Source organism: Opisthorchis viverrini (assembly GCF_000715545.1).
Source record: "Opisthorchis viverrini unplaced genomic scaffold opera_v5_82, whole genome shotgun sequence".
Lineage (NCBI taxonomy): Eukaryota > Metazoa > Platyhelminthes > Trematoda > Opisthorchiida > Opisthorchiidae > Opisthorchis > Opisthorchis viverrini.
This window is the reverse complement of record NW_008751738.1, coordinates 1068591-1088625: the sequence shown is the minus strand read 5'-3', so window position 1 is coordinate 1088625 and position 20035 is coordinate 1068591. Positions and strand designations below refer to the sequence as shown.

Genomic DNA, 20035 nt, shown 5'->3' with positions numbered 1-20035 from the left:
CCGGCTGGCACATTTATAGGCTTAGATGGGATCCCCTACGTTTGCACGTGTTGCAGGGCATCGGAGATTAGCCTTACCATGACGATTAATGTTGGTGATTTGACCAGTTCGATACCATCTGATGTTCCGGAATTAGGGGTGTGTGTGTGTGTGTAGGTATTGCATGTGGTGGTTGTGACTACAACGCGTTTTGTTGCCATATTCAACTCGTTCGTTCACGCTTGGGTAAATGACGCGACGTGTCTGTGTTCGCCCAAACTAGTAATGCGCTGCCGTGATGCACGTGAATGCATGTATGCGTGCCTGTTCCCAACTAGCGATGTTCGAACAGTGCGCCTATTGGGCGCAGCCGACGTGCATGTCTCTCTCAACCATTCAAAGGCATGGTTTATGTAAACACGCAATAGGCCTGATTTCAAGTATCGTCACCTACTATTTGCTTCGTCCATCGAGACCCACGGAACATATTCCATAGCCTGTGCTGGAACATAACCGTTAGTGGCCATACCATATCATCCACCATTTAATGCGGCAGTAAACTGCATCAGACCCATAAAATTGACAGACATTCTACTGCAAATCGTGCACGAATTCGGGATATAGTCCATGCAACATACCTCGCCGTCATCGGATCGATACTAGTCAGCCACTTTCATTCTGTGTAACGTTCACACAATCTGCCGTATACAGGTGAGTTCAGCTTTGGAGGCTGCGTTATTGTCTGAGTTCGGACCTATGTCCCTTTTTTGGAGGGGGGAGGGTGTTAGATTTTTTCTGGAAGTAGTTCACGATTATTATGTGCAAAGAAAAAATGAAGAAAGCAATGAAATGCAAAAATTTTCTATCGCTCTAGCAGCCAGGGAGTAGGAAACGGGCTGGAATTTTATAAATGCTTCGTCAATTATCAGCGCCTCGTCCTAGTGAAATTTTTCGGAAACGGAGGGCTGTTTAGAGTGAGGAACTGGGTACTTCTTGGCTGTCGAAAAACTTATGGAAACAGACTCGTTTCGAATGAATTACATGTGAAGGTGAACTACTGAACAACTTCAATCGAAACCAAGTTGGTCATGTTAACTGGATACAGTAATTCCCCATATCACTGTTTCCACACACAAAGTAGAAGCCAACTTACAGTTTACCATCGTGGCGCTTAATGATTTTGGTAAACAATCTTTGGCGTACCAGTGAATAAAGTGACATCAGAGTCAGCCTGGTTCCATGGCAAACACCGCTGTCTCATCATATCAAGCCCACCCCGTCATCTTTGATTGAAGCTAGTATTGAACGAAGTTATCTCCAGGATGGCAGTGCAAAAATGAGGGAAATAGCTAGTAGACAAAGTGAGGAGGGAAAACCTCTTGTCTGTAAAAGAAAAGAGAGAAAACAAGATGCCCGCATCTTTAAACATGAGAGAATCAGTCTCAGGCAGCGGAACTGACTGGGAGATCTTTCGCAAATCTCACTCAAGAGAAACCCAAATCCCAAAGGCAGAAAAAATTTTAGCTTGACATTGCATCTTAGACGTGAGAGCGTGTTTGTATCTGAAAATGGTTGCAAGATACGTCATCCATGACTTCCAAACCCGATTGGGTAGAATCACGTGATCGGAATCACAAGGTTCCAAACATCCCAGGGCAGCAAGTACGACTAACAGCTTTCATTAATTTTACCATGCTACGTCCTTTCTCTCATCAATGAGGATTTCGAATGGAAGACAGCATTTTCTCCCATAGATGCCATACCACATATCCAAACTACCTCATCCTGAACTGCGCTTTCTCAACAGCCCCAGCGAATCCGATTTGGTGTCGATTGGCGGCCCACGATGCTGCAGAGGTGGATGAAACTTGCCTTAAAACTATCGAAAAAGTGAATTTGAAATTGGCTAACTCGATGACAGCAACTGGTTTTCATTGGAGACTACCATCGTTGAATGTTGCATGGTAATGCGACACTAGCTGATAGATTAAGACAAAGTGAAATACGAACAGAAACATCCCCATGGTATTTTGTTTTACTACGCGAAGTTAAAACAAGCAGTAGACTATAAGTAGCTACGTGAGACCAAACAGGTTATTCTGGCCATCAGAGTTGTTCAACAGTTCGTTTCGAAGTGGATTTGGAAACGTATGTGCTGAGAAATAATTATTTGAGTTATATCAACAGCCACGTTCAGTAAAATTTACTAACTTGTTTCTAGATATACTTCAAAGGAATTTCCCTCACTGCATGTGAGGTTTTTCTTGAAGTAGTATACTGATGTTGGACCTTTTGAGACCCCCCAAAGAGCGTTCACCACCTCCAATTGAAAGCCCTTAAGGCTATTGCCACTTGGCGATTTCTCATCACAAAGAGTGTCTTGGTCTGAGCACTTCGATCTAGGAAGATTTCGTATTGGTAATGGTTAAATCACTTCAGAACAAGTGGGCAAGATGACTAACAATGAAGTTTTAGGGTGACTAGTAATGTAATATGACTAGGGGAACAACTGAAGGGTGCAGTACTGGCAGTCTTAGTACTTTATGCTTATACATCTGATCACTGAAGAAGTTCCGCAAATGACTCAACCTCAAGCAGAGCGCAACTTTCTGTGGTCCAAGTGCTTAGTTATTTAGATGGATCCTCAGTATCCATGGTAGCACTAGACATTTCGCACCCAAGATTTGGTGTTAATACATTTGTGTAATAGTACAATAAGAAAACGGGACCGCCTTAAGTGAGCTGAAGTAAAATAGCCTCATAGCCTGTCATTCTTAGTAATGACAATCTGCCTTTAACTTTTCACAAAATTAATGAGCATTCCACCGCATCTGTCGAGTTGATTACGCAGAAACTGGAAAACACTGATCGGGTAAAAGGCTACTGCCATACAGAATGTTAAGAATTCTATGAATCTCATTTGCGCAGTGGTAACAGATGGATAGACCTTGAGGGACGTTTCCTGGAACAACCGATTTTTACTTTCTCTGAGTGTTGGTTTCTTTGGTGCGGATTCGTTGCTTCCGATTCTTGTGGAACGGAATTCGTTTCTTGCGGTACTAATACAGCATTTCCTTCGAACTTACTTAAAGAAATTCGCTCTCATACTTGGCACACCCATGTTGTAAGAGATATATTTTTGGCAATAATATTCATCACTCATCAGTCACTGTTTGCTACCCTGTGCACCACTCCCTCTCTCTATTCTACGGTGTATTGCAATAATGGGCCCACAAGCTAGACATACATCGCCAGTAGAATGTCATCCGCAGAGCATGTCTTTCCACTGTAAGGAAAATATTCGTATGGTGTGTTACGTGAGCAAATATTTTGATTCCGTGTTATAAGCAAGGCTCCAACTATTGCCAATGGTTATTCCATGATAAGATCTGAACATTCACATGCACTAATAGTTAGACAAAATAGAAATGCAAGAAGGCAGTAGTATTCATGTTGAAAAGGGACAAACTACTCGGAGCCATTGAGGAGGACGCCACGGATGCATTAGACATTACATGTAATAAAATGCATTGAAAGCTTCTCAGTGACTTGGTTCATATTTCATTAAGAAGACAGAAAGAAACGTTTGAGAATCAATCAGAAAACTAGTTTTTCCCATCGACTTGGTGTTTGTATGGTGTCCAAGAGGTAATGATACTAGATAAACTGCGAATAGTCAGAAAAACAGGTTATACCACATCAGGGGGCTTTGTTGAATATCAGTGGAAAGCAAGTGTTTAGAGCTTCTTACAGATGAGTTCAGGTTGAGTGGTATTTATTTTTGTTCAGTAGTATGATTCATCCCCAAATTGGTGAATTCCATTTGGACTGATGTGCCTCTTGTGGCGTTCAGAGTCTGGAATGGTTTCGAAGTGGAGGATCTATCTCCTGTAGGTTTGCTGCGCCGTTCGAGTTTAAGCTTATTACATGCCAAGACAGCAATATTCAAATGCCTCATGACCGCACCGTACACTGAAATTGATTACTGTTGTCAAAACAAAGTTTAGAGCAATGCACTACTCAAAAGGTAGTTGCAAACTTGTTGATAGGCTATGATCGGTTTCCACCCTCTTGAAGCTCATCAGGTATGCGCAGTTCCTCAGTTTACGGGGACCTTTTCTTCCAGATGAACCCCAAGTGCCCGAAACTTCACTACTACACTCATCCTTATATTAGTTTGGTTTAGACGAGAAGGTCGAAAAGTTTTTAGCAACCTTAGGATTAGTGTATTACGTCCACACAGTGCGTTGAGATGTCTCACCTATCGTACCGACTGATACAGGCGACGTGGTGCAGCACATTCAGTTAGAAAGAAAATCACAAACGAGAAATTCAGCTCAAAACTCAATTATTATGCAGATGAGTTCATAATTTGAACGCTTAGAGCAGTATTTCAACTCGAAATTCGAATCGTTGTGAGCGGGCTTTGTCGGGTGCAAAAATATGTATTTCAAAATGAAACCTGTTCATAACTTGTGTGGATGATAGACTATATCGGTGGATTTTCGTGGTCGTGTTACTCCAGATATTCCGCCGAGAAATGGGAAAAACTGCACTGCTAGAGCAAACCAGAGGGTCGTTTTCTTGACCTTGCTGGAGTTGGGATTCCGGACTTTTGCAGTGTGAATATGAAGCTTTGTGCTTACTTCAATAGTGGAAGTTGAACACGCCTAAAATGCCACCGGTGCATGTCGGACGATTCGTACTTCAGCAGACCACTGGATATCGAGCATTCCTGGTAATACGCTTCATCCGCGTTCCATAATACTGGAGTTCAAGCCTTTGTTTAGTCACCGATTCCATTATTTATTTTGGTTAAACAATTTTTCAGTTTTCCAACAGTCTTGTTGAGCACCGCGTTAATCGACTTACACAAAACGTTACGCGATCACCAAGGAAAGCTGTTTTTGCCCGTCTGATGGGCATAGTAAATATCAAAAATTAGCGTTGACCTACTCTATCCTGGGGTGAATGATAAACCAGTATGTAGCCTAAATTTTTTGGACTAACTAGAATACTCGCACCAGACGGAACCAGAGCCGCTTCAGGATGAAGAACGTTGATAGCCCTTCGTCGACAACCCACGACCGGTTTCGCCCATCTTGTGGCTCATCAGGTAGGCGCAGTGCCCGAGTTTCGGTCAACCTTATGTTCTACTTGAAACCAAATCGCACGAACTTAGCGAAATACACTCATTTGCAAACTGAAACGTGAGGCGGCCTGGTGCAGAACATTCATTTGTCTGGAAACATCACACCACAAACGAGAGATTTAGCTGGGTTCCAGGTGAGTCTCTCGAGAACCAAATTAGCAAACAGGAGGCCCTGCGCACTAAAAGTTGATTTGCTGTATATTTCAACTTCACTGTTATTGCACTCCTAGATGCAACTGTCCATGGAACAGGTTATAAAGTTTCGTCACCGTCAAATAAGTGTAAGCACATTTTCAGTCAGATGGTAATTCAGTGAACGTTTTGATTCTTGAGACGTTTTGGTCCACATAGGGTGGTACCAGTCATTTGAACGTTCCCGTCGATATAAGGAGCAAGCCGTACGTCTGATGCAAGAGAAAACGTACTCTTATGACCTGGAGTTGCCGTTATCCCATGTCCTTCAATTTAATTGAAATGCTATTACATGGTTCACTGTTTACCCAATCAGGTTGTTGTTGAAGGTAAACTCTTATTAGCTAAGTCATTCAGCCGAGTGCACTGCTTTACTTAGGGCCGTATTCGAGATATCTCAGTGTCTTATATGACTATATCATGACCATATGGCTAGCGAGTTTTTTCAGGCCTTACAATGTTGGTCGAATTCCTGAAGCCACAACAGCCGATAACATTGAATCAAGTGCTCAGGAGAGTGAATATTTAGTTGCAAACAGAGAAGGGGTTAATCGGATTGCCTGTTTACTTTTCTATTACCACTACCATCTGCAAAATAGTACTTATATCCTTGTTGTCTTTTGACAACAGTTTTTGCTTACTTTCGGGGGCATCGGGATTTTCGGAGAAATATTGTAGCCTGGAGAGTGAACAATGAACATCGCTTGGTTCTAATGGAGCGGAGTAAATTATAGCCGTGTTCCAACATCGGTAAAAGGTTATATGGTGCATTACATTTTAACAAAGCAATAAAACAATTAGAATGTAGGTAAACAGCCGATATAGCGAACACAAGTACCAATAAATTACGCCATCATAGTGTTCGCTGCTTGTTTTTAGGTCATGCTTAAGTTGGGGATGGGGTATGTGCAAAACAAAAAAATGCTGTTTGTCAAATGTCCTTTTACTGGACAAACCATGTAAACTAAAGGCGAAAATAGACGTTTTACATCGGAAACATCCGTGGGATATGACCACGCTGTTTGCCTTTGCTGACTTAGGTGAGTTTGCTTGGAAGCGCATTGTCAAAAGACGGACGAAGAGAATTTCAGGTGACTTTCAGAAGTTCAGATGAATTGTGCAAAAATGATTCACAATTTCCTACTGTGTTGCTGTAGACCAAACTGTCCGAAACTAAATTTCAATTTTACAAGATAAGTCTGGTAATCAGAATAAATAGTCAGCAGCCGGATTGCTAGCGTGCATTTTACCATATTTTCTCTGTTGGCCGGCATGGCATTCGGGTTTTTGGGTACCAGATCTAGACTAAACAGAATTGTATATCGAGGCGATGCCCAAATCCACTGAGTGAAGATTTTGTGAGTGCTGAGATGCATAGTTGGTGGAACTTCGCTGAACCAAAACAGTATGACTACTCGATGCAGTGATCAGGCCTCTCAGTGATCTCCGTACACAGATACTAAGTATGCGCTATTTTACGCAAATGGAACCAATTCCTGGCCCCATATCTTTCTTGAGAAGTCACTTAAATGCCTTATTTTATTTTACATAGCAAGCTGACTTACGCCTCCGAGTTGCAGTTCTGTGCTCCGATCGAACTCTTTGGTCCAGGTAACTGGACCGTCAGACTAATGGACAACATCTGTATGTATAGATCGTAAGGCTTAGACTGTAAATGGTTTTAGCTGGACAGCTATTTCGTAAAGTTCTGCGGATGCGTTTCAGGCCAGGTGAGACCCAACAGCTTTTCAAATTCATACACACTGTTATATTACCAAACAACGTGACTTTACCAAAGTCAGGAGTACGGCTTAGTAAGGTGCTTGATCAGATCATCCCACTCGATTGCACAGCTTTGAATGTCATACAAAAAGGCGTTAGAACAATCCACTGAAGAATGCGCTGGAAACACTTGTTAGTGCCTTAAGTACCGTAATTTAAAGTACACACTGTCGAGTTTGAAAATGTTGCAGTTAAACTTCAGTGAAAAAGTCAAGTCAAGCTTATGGTTGTACAAACCTTTCAGGTACATCTATTTGCACTCTGGTTGAGTGGCCAGGTTGTTACTGACAGTATTAAGTATTCCAGAGCAATTGTTTTAAAATCGCATTATATTCAGAAGCCTTTTGTACATTTTCTCAGTTCATTTCTATCAGTTTGCGTCATCCACCAGAGTGTGACGAAACTGATGGTTCCATTCACTAGCAATAATTGTATCCGTGGGTGTGTGAGTTGGGATTTTCACTTCCGTTATAGGACAGACGTGAAAAAATTTAGCGACGTAGAGCTTAATGCGTATGCAGATTGTACAAAAAAATAGTTGTGAAATTCATGGAGTACTATGAACTAAATGAGCATTCCATCTGACAGGCTTCGCACAGTTAGAACCTACTGGAATGGGGCCAGTCGTGGAGATACATACTTTTGTGGTTACCATTTTAAACATCCTTCAAGCATAAATCTGATGTCTGAATAAAACGAACAAATAGATTTAACTCTACTGATCTACTTGGATAGGCAGAAAAAAAGCTGGATGTTATCAGCAGGTGATATTGGTCACTGGGTATCCAAACTTATGTCAATTTTGAAACACTGGAACCTCGAGCTCTCCAGATCCAAACTAGTCTTTAGAGCCCAATGAGCCAGAGTAATTTGTCACCTACTCATGAGTAGATAACCAAAAGCCTCTAACAACCACTATCTTGCAATTCAAAATTACGAGTCAGATGCTTGGGGAGAGATCACCAAACACAGTTCCATAACCCACTACTGTGTTATGAATAGGACTTTTGAAATAACTGCCCGGAAGAAACTCGCTTTTTCTATCTGATTGGCCGGAGTTACTTGTGCATCCCCATGAACACTGGACACTGTCAGTGTCTGAAGTCCCTAGTTATCGCATAAAAGCTATACTAGTAACACATGCCTCAGATGATTCATCTGCATCCCTCGGAAGCTGGACAAGCAATATTCTAAGAGTTGATGCAGAGCACCTATGTGTAGTGACCCCGTAGGAGATAAAAAAAAGAGCTTTCTCTGAGCAACCCATATTCATTCTATTTCATCCAACCTATCCAAACGGTCTGAAGTATAATCGAACCCCATTTCGGTCAGAGAAACTTCAAGTTGTTCAATGGGTTGGATAATTGGAAGTATAAATTAGAGGGTCTCATGAGCCCGCTGTCCTCATGAAAGACCAGATGAATCTGCTTGGACTGTCCATCTCAGTCTACCCCCATCTACAACAGAAATTTCAGTGCTTCAGCGCAGGATACTCCCTGATCTACACGTTTTGCCTCCTGATGACCTCAGTGAAAAATATTCGGAACAGAGACAGTATACACGTACTACAAAGAGCTTTGATGGTGCTTCCTAACCTCTAAAAATGGGTTAAACGCCGTGAAAAACTACCGGGGCACCAGTTCGATAACCGCAGCTTTCAAGGTGCTCCTTTGTCTTGTACTGTGGACGGTTATTCAGTATTGAGTGAGACGGAACTTTCATCGGACATAACTCTAGATTGTGGAAGGTGCTTGAAATAAGTGGTCTTTTCAAGCGAGTACCAATAGTCGTCATTCTGAAACCTGGTTTAGGATCGGTCGGTCGTCGAAAACTAGGATAATGTCTGTCATTTACGTATTTCCTCTTTAGATTTTTGTCCCTCAAAATAGTTCTTTACGCCCTCCCTATTAAGACATGCGGTCTTACGGACAAAATCCATCCATTGATAGCAAGCAGAGCTGAGATCTCCCACCCCTCTTCTTCAGCATACCATGATGTTGCGCCTCGAAACCTCCTGTAGCCCACTGTCACCACAAGGATAAATATGTTCCTCAAAACCTTGCTCACAGATATTTGGCGCGGTGACAGTAACATTCCTCCTTGATCGGATTACTCAGGATTGTGGACTATTTTAAATAACCTACTAGTTGTATTGTGAGATTTTGGAATAGCTTCGTTAAGATTTCTTCATTTAGGCGGAGTCAGTCCTTTACAAAAGGCAAGGGAATGCTGTACAGCTGTTCCGTCTTAAATGAGAATCATCAGCGATCTTTATCTCATGAATCTTTAGAAATATTCGAGTTTCCTGGCCTTGTAGCATAGAATCTCTTTAATTACGACACGAAATCCTTATGGAATTATTTTAAGTAGTTTGTACAATTCTGCTGCTTTCTTCCACCTCACACCTACAAAATGTAAAGCGGTCCTGCAAGGCGAAATCCGAAGAAATCCAAATCCCTTGCTTGCTGATGAACTGACCGATGTTGCAGATAAATTCATCTACTTGGACATCTGCAAGAATCCTGGCGGACTGACGAGAGATGAAATCACTTTCGTAATCTGGAAAGTCAGGGCTCTGTCCAACTTGTGATGTTTGCTGCTCTGAAGTAACATCCCTCTGACACTCAAAAGTGGGGTTGGGATGTTACCAGTCGTTTTAATTATGTTTAACTGCGTTCGGATTCCCGAATACTCCCCATGGTTGACCATCAATGGCTCGGAAGTACCGCTTGAATCTTCTGGGAAAACAGGATGAGTATTTTTGAGGTGTACTCTCTGATCACGTTCCATAGGTGGGGCAAGTTATGTCACGTGTTTGATCTCTCATAGTGCTGTTTACCTTAGCCGAACCATGAACAGTTCACAAGCTGCTAGTCCGCAACTTGGAAACGAAGCACGAACGCTGTTACCACTCAATGCGGTCGTGTTGCCCAGGCACCCTGATGGGAACACCTGAAAGGGATATACCGTGGGTTAGCACTGTGACAGATGTCTACCACTCAATGCGGTCGTGTTGCCCAGGCGCCCGGATGGGATTACCGTGGGTTAGCACTGTGACAGATGTTGCCACTTTATGCTCTGCCATGCATCACCACTGCTACCTTCACGCGTTGTCAGACATACTAATGCCAGAGGTCTGATTCCTTCTTTTCTGTCAGTGTGACATGAACGAACCTGGAGCAGCTGGAACCACCGATTTGGTTTGCATCTGGATAAAAGACTAACCATTTGGACGCAGACTCATCTTCAGTTTCTTGATTGAGTCATTCCTGGCACTTGAAACGCCGGAGTACTGAAAAACGTTTTTTATCTACGATTATGCACAGCTGGAATCGCTGTTACCATAAAAATGACAAATTTCGCGTCGATGTTGGCCCAATCATGATTGCCTTCTTTGTCATGGTTTATTCGAGCTATAACGGTTTTTCGCCTGATATCAAAATTAAGGATACAACTATACTTTTCACTGAATGAGGCATTGGCAGTTGTTGTGGACTTATTACTGATTTAATTTACGGCGACTATTTGCTTGAAAGGATGAATCAGTTTCATATGTTTACACGAACGGTGGTCACAGCTCACGTCAGTACAGATTTCAACATCGGGCAAAATATGCCCTGTGGAAATTGGAACTTTCTAATTTTAACTGGATCATGCGAATCCAGTAAAGCAACTTCATCCCGGGCATAGCAACGATCCTGTGAAACATTGTGAAGTATGCTTTCACCTTTTTTGCTCAACGTACCGGGTTGCTGCTGTAAGAGTTGCCTGAGGCCTGAGATGAATAACGAGAGGGTTTGCTGTTATGTTAGCCAGCTAGTATTCAGAATTCACCCTCAGTGCCAACAGTCAAAACCCCAAAGTTTTCTGGTGTCCTGGTTGCGAGGCAGCCAAAATTCACAGCCGTTAGTTCGTTTGGATTGTAGAGCCGCTACAAATACGTGCCTTGCCGTATCTGCGCGAAAGCCAATCTCTTGTTCAGCTTGCCAGTCACATCTCTTGCAAGTATCGCACGTGTGCAGTAGGCGAATTTATTCATTTCCGAGGATATTCACTACCGACCTTACTTAAGCGCTTGCAGGCAGCACCGAAGATGCCAATCAGTGAATTTGGCATGCAATAATGTGAGCGAAAAGGAGCTAATGTCGACTTTTTCTCTTGGAGTGTACCAGGACGGAATTGCTGGCTTACGAGAGCGCCAAGGTGGACTAGGGACTCAAGCTGCAAATGGCATAGATCATCAAGAACCAGGGTATCCCGATGGACTGCGACTGTTTCTGTACATTGTCTAAAGCCGAAATCAATTGCTGTGAACTAGCGAATCAAACGTCGACCAGAAGATCGGGTTCTTCACTGGGAAAAAAACACTCGCTCCAACTTCACTTTCATTGTTGATCTTACTTTTCTACTATCCACGTGGTCAGCCCAACCGTCATCTGCGTACACTTGGGTAAACACACCACCTGTCTGAAATGTCCATAGGGCCGACAGATATTTGTTTTTCAGAGCGAATGTACGTGCAGATTTCCTTGGGTGCTCTTCATCGGCGGATTTAAGTCAAAATGCCGAAGGTGTAGTTTCATGTTTAAATTATCCCTTGTTTATTTTTTTCGGTCAGTCTGTTTCCTTAAAAAACACTGGCGGGAGTTTGTGTTGTGCACCAATTTCGACGTAGCAATTCACGCTTTGTCTAGTTCCAATCATTTGTCTGAAACTGCCTTTAGTTCTGGATTTATGATGTTAATCCATGGCACAAGTAGGTTCAATGTAGACGAACAACAGCAGAAACTTCAGGATAATTTTGCCCTGCCAAAAGACATCGTTTCACAAAATTATTTATTCGATTCAGATGCAGTAGTGTACTTTACAGTCGCGAAATAAAGTCACCGTACCAAACTAGGTTTGAAGCATGCTGATACAGCCCTCCGAAACCACTGGGGTGTCTTGTCCGTTTTATGAAAAACATGCTGCAACAGCGGTCATTAGCAGTTCTCTGTGCCGATATGTATTGATTTCTTTTATTCTGCGGACTACAAATAGTTTCTTGTGCTTGGAAATCGCAACTACCCACTGTTGTCCGAAGACAGTCAGATATATAGCCCGTGAAATTAGCTGTCAATTCCAGTTGTGATATTGAAATCTGTGTAAATACTCTTGGAACCTAGCTGACAATAAATCAAGTGGTAACCGATGATCATAGAGGGCAATCACAATAGATAATGCTCTCAGAGAAGGCAAAATTTACCACGCCTCTATCACGAATAAAATAAGTGGAAAATGACTGTATAATAAAGCTGTATATTAGGTCGTTCCTGCTCCAACATCGATCCGCAAAACTTTATGCTCGCATCACCAAAGTTTCTTCAAGGTGGAAGCATTTCTATCTTGAGTCCGGAGAAGCCGGGATTTTTTTTAATTTTTGTCGCCGAACTCATATACACAAGAGCTGGCTTTAATAAAAATCATTAAGTAAGAACACGGTAGACTGATAATTTTAGACAGTACTACCTGAAGAAGTGTGTGAGAAGACCAAATGGAATGGTAACGTTATGCACTAAAGGCTCGTCTTTCAGTATATTTCATCCACTACGCAGTTGCCGATCCCCCTTGAAGGTCACTGTCTAAAGATTCCAGCCTTTAAAGGACATTACTTAGACTTCATCAAGTCAGCATTTCACTGAAATCGCTAACCCTAAATCAGGTATATAGCAGATGAAATCCTGCGACGCTATCATAAATCGCTACCAGGATAGACTAAAGATGATTCGCTGCACTTGTTTTACCTTACCGTTTATTGCAGGTTCAGCCGGCACTTCTAAAGCAGAGTAAATCGAATATTTCTGTATTTGTATTACCGTATATTTTGGCCTTTCATTATGAAGCCCACCTGAAATACAGAAAAGAAAGTGAAAAACCCAGCTGCTGGTTTAAATCTGTATTCTTCTGTATTCAACTTGCACAAGACTTATACGGTAGCCTTTCAACCTCCATGTTATTAAGATTTTTCAAGTTCCCAACATTCACGTTCGTGGGATTATACGATATATACCTCACTCTGTACTGCATAATCCGGGCAAACTTTACTTATGAGCTTTTGATTGCGCCATTCACTCCCCTGGTTTATGCCTTACTCCGTGACGCATAAAATTTTGTTCCCATAGAATTGAGTAGCCAGTAAAAGTTGACCGCTTCATTTGGGAATAACTCGGAAACAGTATACTCCTTTAATATAAAATGCGAGGCGTTGAAACAGAACATTTTTCACACAGGACGGTTCACCTACGAAACACAGTTTTTTCTGCTGACCTCCGTCTATTTTCCTTTGCTCTTTTTTAGAGCACACCACCTCGAATGAGACGTGTGCACATGAAATAGTAGCAAGTACTGAAAACGTTTTGGTTAAATGATCCTTACTAGCTTTTAAAGAGCGACTAGTTTTTTACTCGCTTGCCTCCTTAACTTGTGAAGAATCCGCTTGGCAGATCAACAATCGCCTGATTAGCTGTCAGTAGTTGAACCTCAGCTACCGATCTCCCAAAACAATGCCGTCAAACACAGTATTTTGAACTCGCGATATCATAAACGATTCGAATCATATAGTGCTGATTAGTTCAATTTATACATATCAGAGGGTACCTGCTATTTGGGATGCACAATCTCCTTCGTTACTTGTAACTCCGTGTTATTTTTCCACCGGGTTTGAACAACGTGTTTATTCTCAAAAAGGCTTGGTTGAATGAACTGAAGAATACAGTTGACTAATTAATACCCATAAGTTCTTCTCAATTCCTCCACAAAAATATGACGTTATTCTTTAATAGCCATAATGAATACCTCTATTTATTTTAGTATACCCAAAATAATGATTAGGATGTCCCACTTGCCAAAGTACACTGTCTCAACGGATTCGCCAACCGACTGAATTTGCCGATGAGACTTTTTACCAAAGGTAATATCGGTAGAGTTGTTCAAACTCAGTGGTTTTGCGATAGTATACGCGGCGATTTATCAGCAGTGACGACCCTCTTAGATTAGTGTTGCAGAAATGTACCGTAATCTTGCTATCTTGTGAACTGCTGATTTGATTTTGAAACGTTCATTCCGAATTCACGCAGACGGGATGTTTGCCACAGTTCCTGCGCACAGAACGATGGCATGGAAAATAACCGATGAAGGAGAAAAAATATTCATAACTAGAACTTTGTTTATTTTCTCGTCGGGTTACAAAATGATGCGCTAAATGTGTGTAAAACAGTTGCAATTTTCGAGAGGTAGTAGATTTATAATAGCTTCCATTAGATCACTTCCCATCGACCAATTTATTTAGGCAGACAAATATTTGTTCTGTGAAATGTATTCCAAAATGAAGAGATCACCACTGAGTCGGGAGCTTCGGAATAAAAATAGCCGAAATTCGCCCTTCTCCGGGGGAATTCAGGAGTCTTTCAGTAGCACTGTGTAAATGAAATTCATGCACATACGCATATGTCAGTAAACTGGCTCAAATTCCCATTTAAAAAATCTGCAGGATTGAATTACCTACTCGTTTCTCAACAGTTAGACGCTTCCAGTGTTCCCGGGAGAGCACGCTACAAGCTTTTTTGAGGAGTTTCAATCATTCGCTTGATTTGTCATTGGGAGAAGCTTTATTAACGAATAAAACGCTTACGTCGCCGCAGTTGCATTTTTCTCCCGAATGATGGACTAGAAAACCTTTGGGAATTCACACATCGCTTGGTTTGGGATTAATGGAGCCATCCTCATGGAATTTGTTCTAATCAGAAATGACAGCTATCCTGCTTTGTCGTTGTTGGAAACTTACAGCGGAGACTGAGTGGATTTGGTGTAAAGGCAAACGATACTACTACGATACCGCTCCTAATTTATGTTGTGGGTGTACAACTGCTGATAATTAAACTCAGATTGTTTCTGTCCTGTATAGAATGGAAGATGTGGCAACGTTTCCACCACTGCAGCCAACATGCTGCACGCTTGCATGTGCAGTGTACCATACCATACTAATCTTTGGTCGCCAAACCACGGGTATACGTCAATGGACAGAGTCTGCATCGGAAGGAGTATTCATCTGGCTGCTTATTATCGGCCCTGTATGAATTATTCATTGAACGGCTTGATGAAAAATTCTTCTGACACTCATGCTTTTAGACGTATGGGTCTAGAAGACATGGTCAAATTAGCCAAACGGATACCTCGATTATTCGTTTCAATCCAGGCTATGGCAAGCATTCTGGTCACACCACTGGATGTATATTTTCACTCGAATTCGTAGCATGGACAGCAGAGAAACGATTCGGAACGAAACCGCAGATTTCTTTCACTTTCCAATGCAGTAACCATTAAATAATTGGAGTGATCAATTTGTGACGTGTGTTCAGAGACCAAATAAGCAGTTCACTTTTCCAGACGAAAAAGACGCTCAACAAACTGGTCACCAAAAAGCACATTCATCTTCACCTCCTCTGACTTGACCATGGGCTGCTTGTGGAGTTTCTTGCAAGTATCTATTAAGGTTCGCTAAACCTTGACACTACCAAACAAAAGGTACATTGCCCTAAGACGACCGTTAACCCAACAGAGAGCACTGGGAAAGTGATTCCACTTTAGTTCGCACTCTCCACTGAGAAAAGTGCGCCGCTGCTGTGACATTAGTTCATCCGGGCTAACCGCATGGCTTAGCTTTAAGAAACTCAGTACTTAATACTGAGAAAAAACTCTAGTAAGCGGTCGTTTGTAGGTGTGGACAAGATACATCAGTAAGTGAAAATTCTGACTAATTGAAAATGCCACTGTGTACAGTGGTTATGCTTTCCACCGGAGTTTTTGGTGGGTAACTGGTCTCGAACCGCAAATTGCAGGCCGAAGACGCAGGGAATGTTGTTTGGAAGCACACAAAAAATTTAAGCGTCTCAGTCGCAGCCCACTATGTTTAGGAAATATCATCAGTGTGCATCTCACGGGCATCTAAACAAAATCTTCTAGCTAGTAAACGCTGTTACTCAGCTAAGTTTGTGTGACTCGATCCACCCAGTGCTAGTGTCATCCCTCAACCACTTAGTTCATGTGATGTAACTCTGTACTGACTGATTTGTAAGATGAAAGGGTCTAGATGAATTGTTTTTGCCTTATAAGCACAAGTATCAGTGGCCAGGAAGCTGACCTTTCCAAAAAATGGTTTGAGTTGATCGAGTTTGCTGCTGGTGCATGAACTTTAACAGTAGTGTGGCAGACGAAGTCAAAGAAAGAACCTAAATGCCACAATTGCGTTGGCCAATTCGCACCACCCATGGCATCAAAAACGCATCTCACCAGCTCTTCAATGGCGCCTATATCAGACTGTGGTACGGACCGTAGTGTTGTACTTTTACGAGACTTGACCAATTCTGGTGCAGGATACGAGACCAACAATGTCTCAGAACTATAGGCGAGATCGTCAGAAATTATCGAATCTGCATGGAATTATAAGTTAATGGGTCTTTATTGGAGCAGAAGGTACTTATATCAAGGAAAGTATCTAGCATCGCAAGCTAAGTTGGCACACTCTATGTTACACATGTCAAATTACCGCCTGCCCAGACCAGCGTTGTTTTCCATACCCAATTCTGAGTGGCTTAATTCTAGATGAGGGACAGAATAGGACATTAGGAAGGAATGAAGGAGGTCATGATTAGTTTGGTCGTCGGTGATAGTGTTTGGTTTCTGGGATGAGGTCCACGTGACCCTCCCTGTGCTTCGCTAGTGATAATGAACGATATAGCGGCTAATCGATCGGAGTAGCGTCCATGCCGTTGGTTTTTTATCCAGATTGTCTGGCTGAGTGTGAGAGTTGCAGACATCTCGAATATTTGTGCTACGCTAGCCCTAGGTCTCCCCTCCTGTCTTATTTTCTACTCAATCCACTACAGGACCTTAGTCCACTAACTTGATATGTTTTCACGGCAGTGAAATGAAAGTGTCCTTATGGTGCTGGTGTTGCTGTTAATGATGATGAGACGGATGATAATCTTGGGCTGTTGGTGGGAACGTTGGCATGAGTCTATCTCCCGCAGATTGGACTGGAATGCATAATTGTTTATTAACTGCCTCGAATAGCCAATTGGTCAAAACGAATAAACCAAAAGCTATAACTTCTGCATCAATTCAGGACAAAGTGATCATTAATTTTCGGAAAATCTCTCATCACCTCATCGAACGCATCTACCACTTATTTGGGTCTAGAACTGACAAGATAAATTTCACCATGCGTGTATATCGGCCACTAATATCTGGGAGTTGTAAGTCATGATACAATCAATATAATGCCGCTGAAAACGGCATGAGGTTTTCTTCAGAGATGAGTTATTTGGGTCTAGAACTGACAAGATAAATCTCACCATGCGTATATCGGCCACTAAGATCTGGGAGTTTTAAGTCATGATACAATCACTATAATGGCGTTGAAAACAGCAAGAGGCTTTCTTCAGAAATAATGGCTTAATTCCTTGACTTGTTTCATAAGGGTCTGTGTTGGGCGTGTTTCAATACAGTGTCACGCTGTCCACAGACAACATTGGTCGACCAGCAACATCATAGCTCCAGCAATTGTTTTCACTGTATAGGATACACACAGCTCTCTTGGCAAGTAAATGATACCACTGTGTTTACTTTGTTTTAAACTCTGATCCGAATTCCTCTTAGAAATACAACTCAAGACTTTCATGTTATTTTGCACATTGTTCGACACTTAATACTAAAATTTCCAGTAAGTTGGAAAGCGCAAACCAATTTTCACCAAAATGGGTGTTCTCTATATTTCATCCAATCACACGTTTACAGTAAGTCTTCGACAGTTTGTAGCCTAGAACTGATAGAAATGTTCTGGGACAGAACATTCAGGAATTCAAAGAACGCACTTAGTTACAAGACGAAGACTATCAGACACACGCACTTCCTCTTGCGTTGTCAGCGTCATAATGCATGTAACAAGAAAATGCAGTTTTTCTGCCTTTACCAAAAGGAGCTGAATGACGTATAGTTACAGTCTGGTTGGTCAATTAGGAGAAACAGTATGCTTAATACGATCAAGATAACTTGATGGTTACAAGTTTCTGTTGGACATGTTGAATGCTCTACTCAACTGCTTGCGGTAGCCTCAGCCAATGTGCAACCACATGAGTTCTGATGACTAAGAAAAAGCATAAACAACGAGGTCAGAATACCGTTTCTCTGAAATTTTCTGCCTGTGGTAAATTACGTCCAAATAACTGCGCCTACTTCTGATCGGTTATTAGATTTTGAGGGAACTAGTCTGGCTGTGTTACCTCGAACGCTCGACTCTTGAACTGCCTGCAATACTAGGATCTACACAAATCTGGTCGTAGGTTGTAAACTGAAGACTAATAAGTATAAAAGTTTGGTCTGTTCAATACAACAACAGTTTTTTGCTGTCTTTGAAAAATTTATGAAAATGCGGAGGATTCGCACTGCTTGGGCTTATGTATCAACCCAGCAAAGAGTTGAACAACCTTGCTGGAGTCATTCTGCTTTTCCAATTTAAGGCATTAGTGTAATCCCTAAGGCAACAACCTACCATAAAGCCGGGCAAAGTTTGCTGTGTTAGTAGATGAAATAACCCGTATATTGCGTATGGTCGACTGTATTCATGAAATTATTGTTTCGTGTCACCAGGATGATGACAGAAATTGGTTCGTGTTGACAAGATCGTCATCGTTGTCCTGTTCTTCGGAGACAAAAGAACTAATGAAAATCTGTCCCATGTAAGGACTGAGATCTCTTAAAACAGATAATCATTGAAAGGGTCAGTTAGGTCATCTTCAGGTCTATATTTCTAGACTGAACCATAAAAGTTGCGTTTCATATGCACTTCATTTTGTTTTGAATTCGAACTTAGCCGTTTCTTCTTCTTTCAGTGCAACGAAAGACAAATATTCAGGGCATTGCCCATGACCAATGCATTTGGCCTTCTTAGTCAATCTACCTTTGATACGGTGAGAAGCAAATGCTGGTATTTTTAATGATCTTTAATATACCAACTTGTCGAGTTGAGAGCACAGTGGCAGACTAATTTCATCGTGGCCAAACTGCATACCACCAACCATAATGTCGTGACGATAATCCGCGTGCTTATTCTGTCCTCTATATCCAGTCCCCGAAATTTGGCAAACAAACATTCTTTTGTGCGTTTCGCTCTGCTGCTTAGCGTTCCGGAGGTTTGACTGAACTTTTTTCTCAGCATAAGCGAAATCAAGCCAATCGCGATAATGTGAAGTCACGTAGACCTACCTGTTTACAATGACTACCGTATTATTCGGAGAATTTTCTTAAAGTTTGGTATATTTTCAGGTTTGAGCCCATATATAGTCACGATAGGTGTCATTCTTTCAAGTCTTTCAACGGACATTTGCAGCCATTTTTGAGCGCCGCATGGCACAGTAGTTTGATCATGATCCTGAAACCACAGTTGTTGAACTGCAGACCATTGGTTTACTAAGTGGGGCAGATTCTCACCATGTTTGGTGCTATCTTAGAGCAGTGTTATGTTCAAGAAATGGAGTGCCTCCATGATGAAAGCGGAAACTTTTGGCCCACAGTTCAGTTGTATTGCAAGAGATGCGTTTCACTGTCAAGAAAAATAGCCAGGTCTCAATGCCTTCACTGGGAGAATCTTTATCATTGCGGACTAAAGCGAGAAATATTCGGAGAACACCTGATATTGTAACGCTGGGTTATATCCAAAGAGGGCAGGCAAAACCCGGGTTATGTTTGCTGCCATTATACAAGCGTCGCTTTGCTGTATTTCCTTTCGATTAGGTGAAAAATTCGGGAAAATACTAAAGGATTAATGACTCAGAGGAGTTCAGAAATTGCAAAGTTAGTGTTCCAGTTAACTACCCACCAAATGATTTTGTTTAA

General features: G+C 41.8%; 1 protein-coding gene across 1 annotated transcript in view; it reads left to right on the top strand.

Annotated features, from left to right (window-relative positions):
* Positions 1–470: 470 nt before the first annotated feature.
* The window catches only part of T265_04775 (hypothetical protein), a gene marked incomplete at both ends in the record, with an annotated part of 57666 nt that continues 38101 nt past the window's right edge, over positions 471–20035 (top strand). The window contains one exon of the mRNA XM_009169600.1: positions 471–690. The remainder of the gene's footprint in view (positions 691–20035) is intronic.